General features: G+C 46.9%; 1 long non-coding RNA gene across 1 annotated transcript; it reads right to left on the minus strand.

Moving 5' to 3' along the window:
* Window positions 1-3,865: 3,865 nt before the first annotated feature.
* On the minus strand, window positions 3,866-4,639 carry LOC130282459 (uncharacterized). Its single transcript, XR_008846401.1, has 3 exons — window positions 4,533-4,639; window positions 4,268-4,431; window positions 3,866-4,164 (listed from the first exon to the last, which is right to left on the minus strand). It is a non-coding gene; the product is annotated as an uncharacterized LOC130282459 (long non-coding RNA).
* Between the last annotated feature and the right edge of the window lie 1,918 nt (window positions 4,640-6,557).

A 6,557-nucleotide genomic window follows, 5' to 3' on the forward strand; every position in this document is an offset into this window, starting at 1 on the left:
CTGGTTTGAGTGGCATTGGGGCCGCTCTGCCAGTGGGTCGTTCCCCCCTGTGGGCATTGGTGTCGCGGCGGTGGTGGTCGCCGCCCGGTGCTGCGCCATTTTATGCTAGGGACGTTAGGGACCCACTCTGGATAGGTGGCCTTCACGTGGCGAGTGGGCTTGTACTTTTTGATCAAAAATGTATACTAACAACCTGTTAGTTTTTGATATTATGCTGAGAAGCAATCAGATCATTATACAAGATTGTAGATGTGCACCATGTCTGTTTTTCTACCCGTATTCACATTAAGATTGATAAGGTTGTCAGCAAGTTTGTGGCGCGTAATGGGGGCCTGGTGGTACGTCACCGGGATCTGGAAGGGGGTGCTCCTGAGTTCATGGATCAGGATGGTATCCTTCTCAATGTGTTTGGCATGGACTTGTGTCTTTTGGAGATTAAGGAGGCGGTGGCCCGAGCCCTTGTTTTGTTGAGAACGGGGACAAGTGAGGGGGGTCACTTGTCGCCGTTGTGGCGGGGGCAGGAGTGGGACCTGGAGGCACCTGTGTATGGCATGATGGAGATGGGAGAGAGTGTGGAGGTGGGCTGGGAGCAGTTCCCAGTCCGATGGAGAATTCATCAGGGGGACATGGGTCCCAGGATGGTTTGGGGGGGCCTCACAAACGGTGACCCTGTGCAGGCGACTTGCGGCTAGGGGCAAGTGAGACCCCAGAAGAAGTTGGGTAATAGTGCCTTCAGGTCCTCCTCCTGTGATAAGGACATTTATATGGTTAAATGTTTTATTGTTTATGTATGACGTTCATACAATTGTTGTTCACAATGTTATAATTGGTTGATATTTATTAAAGGGGCTGCTGTGGCCTGTTTACACCAACACCTAGTCTTGTCATGTTTTAAGGTAAGGGGTCATGGAGGGAAGGGGTTGGTGGTTGTATGGGAAAAGGTAGGCCTTAGCAGTTATAATATCCCCTAGTCAAGGAAGCCCTGGAAGGGATAGCATAGGACTGGAGGGGCACATGACAGGGGGAATATACAGAGTGGCAGGGGTTAAAGTGTAGGGAGGAAGAAGATAGAGCGGAAGGGGAGGAGTTAAGAAAGGGTGAATAGGACAGGAAGAGGAGGTTTGGTCAGTCGGGAAGAAGAAGTGGACACGTGCCCGCCCGCCCTTGAATTTGTCACGGCAGCGGGGGCAGGAGTGGGACCTGGAGGCACCTGTGTATGGCATGATGGAGATGGGAGAGAGTGTGGAGGTGGTCTGGGAGCGGTTCCCAGCCCGATGGAGAAGTCATCAGGGGGACATGGGTCCCAGGACGGTTTGGGGGGCCTCACTTGCCCCTAGCCGCAAGTCGCCTGCACAGGGTCACCGTTTGTGAGGCCCCCCAAACTGTCCTGGGACCCATGTCCCCCTGATGACTTCTCCATCGGGCTGGGAACCGCTCCCAGCCCACCTCCACACTCTCTCCAGAAGAAAATGGGTAATAGTGCCTTCAGGTCCTCCTCCTGTGATAGGGACATTTATATGGTTAAATGTTTTATTGTTTATGTATGACGTTCATACAATTGTTGTTCACAATGTTATAATTGGTTGATAATTATTAACCCCTTAAGGACTCAGGGTTTTTCCATTTTTGCACTTTCGTTTTTTCCTCCTTACCTTTTAAAAATCATAACCCTTTAAATTTTCCACCTAAAAATCCATATTATGGCTTTTTTTTTTGCGTCACCAATTCTACTTTGCAGTGACATTAGTCATTTTACCCAAAAATGCACGGCGAAACGGAAAAAAAATCATTGTGCCACAAAATTGAAGAAAAAACGCCATTTTGTAACTTTTGGGGGCTTCCGTTTCTACACAGTATATATTTCGGTAAAAATTACCCCTTATCATTATTCTGTAGGTCCATATGGTTAAAATGATACCCTACTTATATAGGTTTGATTTTGTCGCACTTCTGGAAAAAATCATAACTACATGCAGGAAATTTTATACGTTTAAAAATGTCATCTTCTGACCCCTATAACTTTTTTATTTTCCCACATACAGGGCGGTATGAGGACTCATTTTTTGTGCCGTGATCTGAAGTTTTTATCACTATGATTTTTGTTTTGATCAGACTTTTTGATCACTTTTTATTAATTTTTTAATTAACCGCCATTAACAGTGCGGTTTAATTAATTATATATTTTTATAGTTCGGACATTTACGCATTTTTATTTTTTTTTACACTGTTTTATTTTTTTTTATGGGAAAAAGGGGGTGATTCAAACTTTTATTAGGGAAGAGGTTAAATGACCTTTATTAACACTTTAAAAAAAAAAAATTATGCAGTGTTATAGGTCCCATAGGGACCTATAACACTGCACACACTGATCTTTTACACAGATCACAGGCGTGTATTAACACGCCTGTGATCAGTGTTATCGGCTCTTGACTGCTCCTGCCTGGATCTCAGGCACGGAGCAGTCATTCGCCGATCGGACACAGAGGAGGCAGGTAAGGGCCCTCCCGGTGTCTGGTAAGCTGTTCGGGACGCCGCGATTCCACCGCGGCGGTCCCGAACAGCCCGACTGAGCAGCCGGGTCACTTTCACTTTAGAAGCGGCGGTCAGCTTTGACCGCCGCTTCTAAAGGGTTAATACCGCACATCGCCGCGATCGGCAATGTGTGGTATTAGCCGCGGGTCCCGGCCGTTGATGAGCGCCGGGACCGAAGCTATATGATGCGGGATCGCGGCGCGATCCCGCTTCATATCGCGGGAGCCGGCGCAGGACGTAAATATACGTCCTGCGTCGTTAAGGGGTTAAAGGGGCTGCTGTGGCCTGTTTACACCAACACCTGGTCTTGTCATGTTTTAAGGTAAGGGGTCATGGAGGGAAGTGGTTGGTGGTGGTATGGGAAAAGGTAGGCCTTAGCAGTTATAATATCCCCTAGTCATGAGATTTGACGTCTGCAGCGCGCGCTTCTCACTGAGCGACGGGTCTCATCCCAGGTATTGCAGGGGGACCCCCCACGATCAGCTACTTATCCCATAACCCATGGATAGGGGATAAGTTAATTTTTGCCATAGTTCTCCTTTAACTGGCCAGAACACACCCAAAATCGGTCCCAGCCAAACATTGCTTCGTATCCTGTCATTTCTCCCAGCTGTTCTTTTTCTACCTGCTTGTAAGGCATGCCTACACTCTCTAATTCCTTAAAGTGGTACTCCGCCCCTAGATATCTTATCCCCTACCTTAAGCATAGGACAAAAGATGACTGATCACTGGGACCCCCGCGATCTTCATGCAGCACCCGACGTTCCAAATAATATATTTAGAACTCTGGGTTCTCGTGGTGCGGGTCGTGACCTCACGCCACGCCCTTTCCATTTATGTCTATGGGAGGTGGTGTGATGTCACAAGAAGGTGTGGCATGATGTCACGAATTCCACCACAGGAACCAGTGATCTAAACATACTATTTAGAATTTTGGTTGCTGCATGGAGATTGCTGGGGTCCCAGCAGCAGGATCCCCTTGATCAGACATCTTATCCCCTATCCTTTACATAGGGGATAAGATATCTAGAGGCGGAGTACCCTTTAAGGGACAGTTCATGTACCCAAAAGTTGATCCTTTGCAACCGTATGACCCCTAGCAAGTTCCCCTGCATGAGTCCCATTCATCAGAAAAAGGCTTGTGCATGGAACTTGCTGGGTGTTCTACGTTTGCCTCATAAACTGCACCACCCAGCACCAGTTGCCTCTCTCCGCACCGCATTATGCAGATCGTGCAGGAGAGCAGCTTTGGCCATCCATGTTTTGCTAACTCTATTTTCACACACAGAAATAAATAAATGAGTTGAACAAGTCAAAGAACAGTTTAAAAAAAGGGGAAATTTATTTATAATTTATTAAAATGTTTGTGTAAGGGATTTTTTGTAACCTCCCATCACTCACAAAGAGCGCACAGTAACTAATACTCAGGACAGGAAAAACCTCCAGAGGGGAGGAAACCTGTAGGGAATCCATGGCTACTGTATTGCCCTTCCTCTGGGCATACTAAAGGAGGTTACCTCTATAATTTGGGCAAATGTTTCTGTGTATGTGCATGATTCCTAGGCCTGTGCCTTCATCCAACGTCTTGCTGTAGGTCCCGAAATGCTACTCCATGTCCTGGAAATAGTGCATCTAAGATAGGGGACAAAAAAAGATAGATTATTTACATGTTTATCATAGAAATGCACATGGAACTGCAATAAAGACCTTTTGGACAAAACAATGTAACACTTACCAGTCACAGTCATGTGCATGACTTTGCATTCCCGTGTCCTACACAGTGTCCAGCACCGGCCCCTCACTGATGAACATGAGCAGTGTTATTTCTGGGGCTATGCCTTCATCCAACGTCTTGCTGTAGGTCCGGAAATGCTACTCCATGTCCTGGAAATAGTGCATCTAAGATAAGAAAAAATAAAATAAATTATTTACATGTTTATCATAGAAATACACATGGAACTGCACTAAAGATCTTTTGGTCACAACAATGTAACACTTACCAGTCACAGTCATGTGTATGACTTTGCATTCCCTCGTCCCTACACAGTGTCCAGCACCGGCCCCTCACTGATGAAGAATGAAAAGGAGCAGTGTTATTTCTGCTCAGTGCTGCTCTTTAGTGGACAATGGTTATGACATCACATGTGTGAAACGCTGTTACCTCCTGGGAGTTCTATTTCAGTAGTGCTGCTCTCTGATTGGCTGAAAATCAAAAAAGCTTTCTAATATATTCTGCATGACTGTTATCTAAGGTTTTTGACAATTTTTATTAAAATGGCGCCACTCCCTGTGGGTGTGTTATATTTGTTTCTCCTAACCAGACAGACTGTTGAGACCCAATTAGCTCCAAGCAGGCTATAACTACCCCTCCCCCTTACTACAATACATACTTAAATAATAACTGACACAACAACAATTCAACTTTTCCGTGGGTGGGAATCGGCCACAGCTTTATTTATAAAATTACTTATATAAATAACAATTTCACTGTAACAAAGACACCGATTGGCTTCTTACCAACCCGAGAGGTGCTGCCACACCGTCCTGTGTGGAGGTCTACCCCGGGATGACCCCGCTTTCACCGTCTTCTTACCGCCAAGCTGTGACTTACAATAAACAGAGATACAAAAAAAAAAAAGGGAGGGAGGGAGGGCAAAACTCCGGGTCCTGGGCAGATTGAGGGGGAAGGGAGGCACCACAGCTATAAATACCCAGGGGAGGGCCCCTGAAAGCCCGGGAAACTATTAAACCCCTGATTGGTGCACTCCTTCCCCTCCACCCATGGGACATACCACTGTAGCCACTGGCAAGTTTTACAGGCGGGGGAGGGGGCTAAAAAACCTTGCCTGTACATTTCTTAACCCCTTAACTGCTCACCAGTCAGGGGCCAAGCTAGTTATGCACAGCTTGCCCCTCCAGACTGTTGAGACCCAATTAGCTCCTAGCAGGCTATAACTACCCCTCTCCTTACTACTATACATACTTAAATAATAACTGACACAACAACAATTCAACTTTTCCGTGGGTGGGAATCGGCCACAGCTTTATTTATAAAATTACTTATATAAATAACAATTTAACTGTAACAAAGACACCGATTGCCTTCTTACCAACCCGAGAGGTGCTGCCACACCGTCCTGTGTGGAGGTCTACCCCAGGTTGACCCCGCTTTCACCGTCTTCTTACCGCCACGGAGGAGACCAGTTAGCCCTACACTGGGCTCCGACCCCCACCCAAGAGATACTGGATAGCCAACACCTGGGGCCACCTCAGCCCCCCGGCACACCTAACACATTTCCTCTCCAGGAAATCCGCTCAACACATTTCCTCTCCAGGAAATTCGCTCAACACATTTCCTCTCCAGGAAATCCGAGGTACCTGCCACCAGGACCATTTTTTTATTTTTTATTTTTTTAAATAACCCGTGTGAACTTATCTCTCAGACTCGCCCATATACCGAAGAGTGCTGCAGCGCTCGCACCACCTTGCGGAAAGCCGCTCTCAAAACAAAAACACACATGGGAAACATCAAACTGGGCAAAAATAGCAACACAACATGCAGATCGCCCGCGGCCCTCGTGCAGCGCTACCCTCTCCGGAAACCCAGCCACCTCCGCCGGCCCCGATACAAAAAGAGAGCAAATCCCGAACTCACAAAACAGTCATTCACGGACCCTCATGGAGCACGAGCTGCGTCTCCCGGATCGCCTAAACAGTCTAGGACCGACGGGCCTTTTTTTTTTTTTAAACTTTTTCCATGAAACGCACAAAATAGGCACCCAAAAACACGGACACCCAAGTCCCATGGAAGGAGACGAGGAGAAAGTGCCCCATCCACATAGCACTGAAAAAAGCTAGCGCAAAATCTTGGATCAGAAAAAATTACGCAAAACGACAACCAAAAACCCGACCCCCCGCCACCAAGCAACCCAAAAACGATAGGAAAAAAACGGCCGCCGACAGCAAGGCCACCCACAGCGGACACATATATAATGGTCATATGCTGATCAAAAGAGTGGACCAGT

This window comes from Hyla sarda, chromosome 7 (assembly GCF_029499605.1).
Source record: "Hyla sarda isolate aHylSar1 chromosome 7, aHylSar1.hap1, whole genome shotgun sequence".
NCBI lineage: Eukaryota > Metazoa > Chordata > Amphibia > Anura > Hylidae > Hyla > Hyla sarda.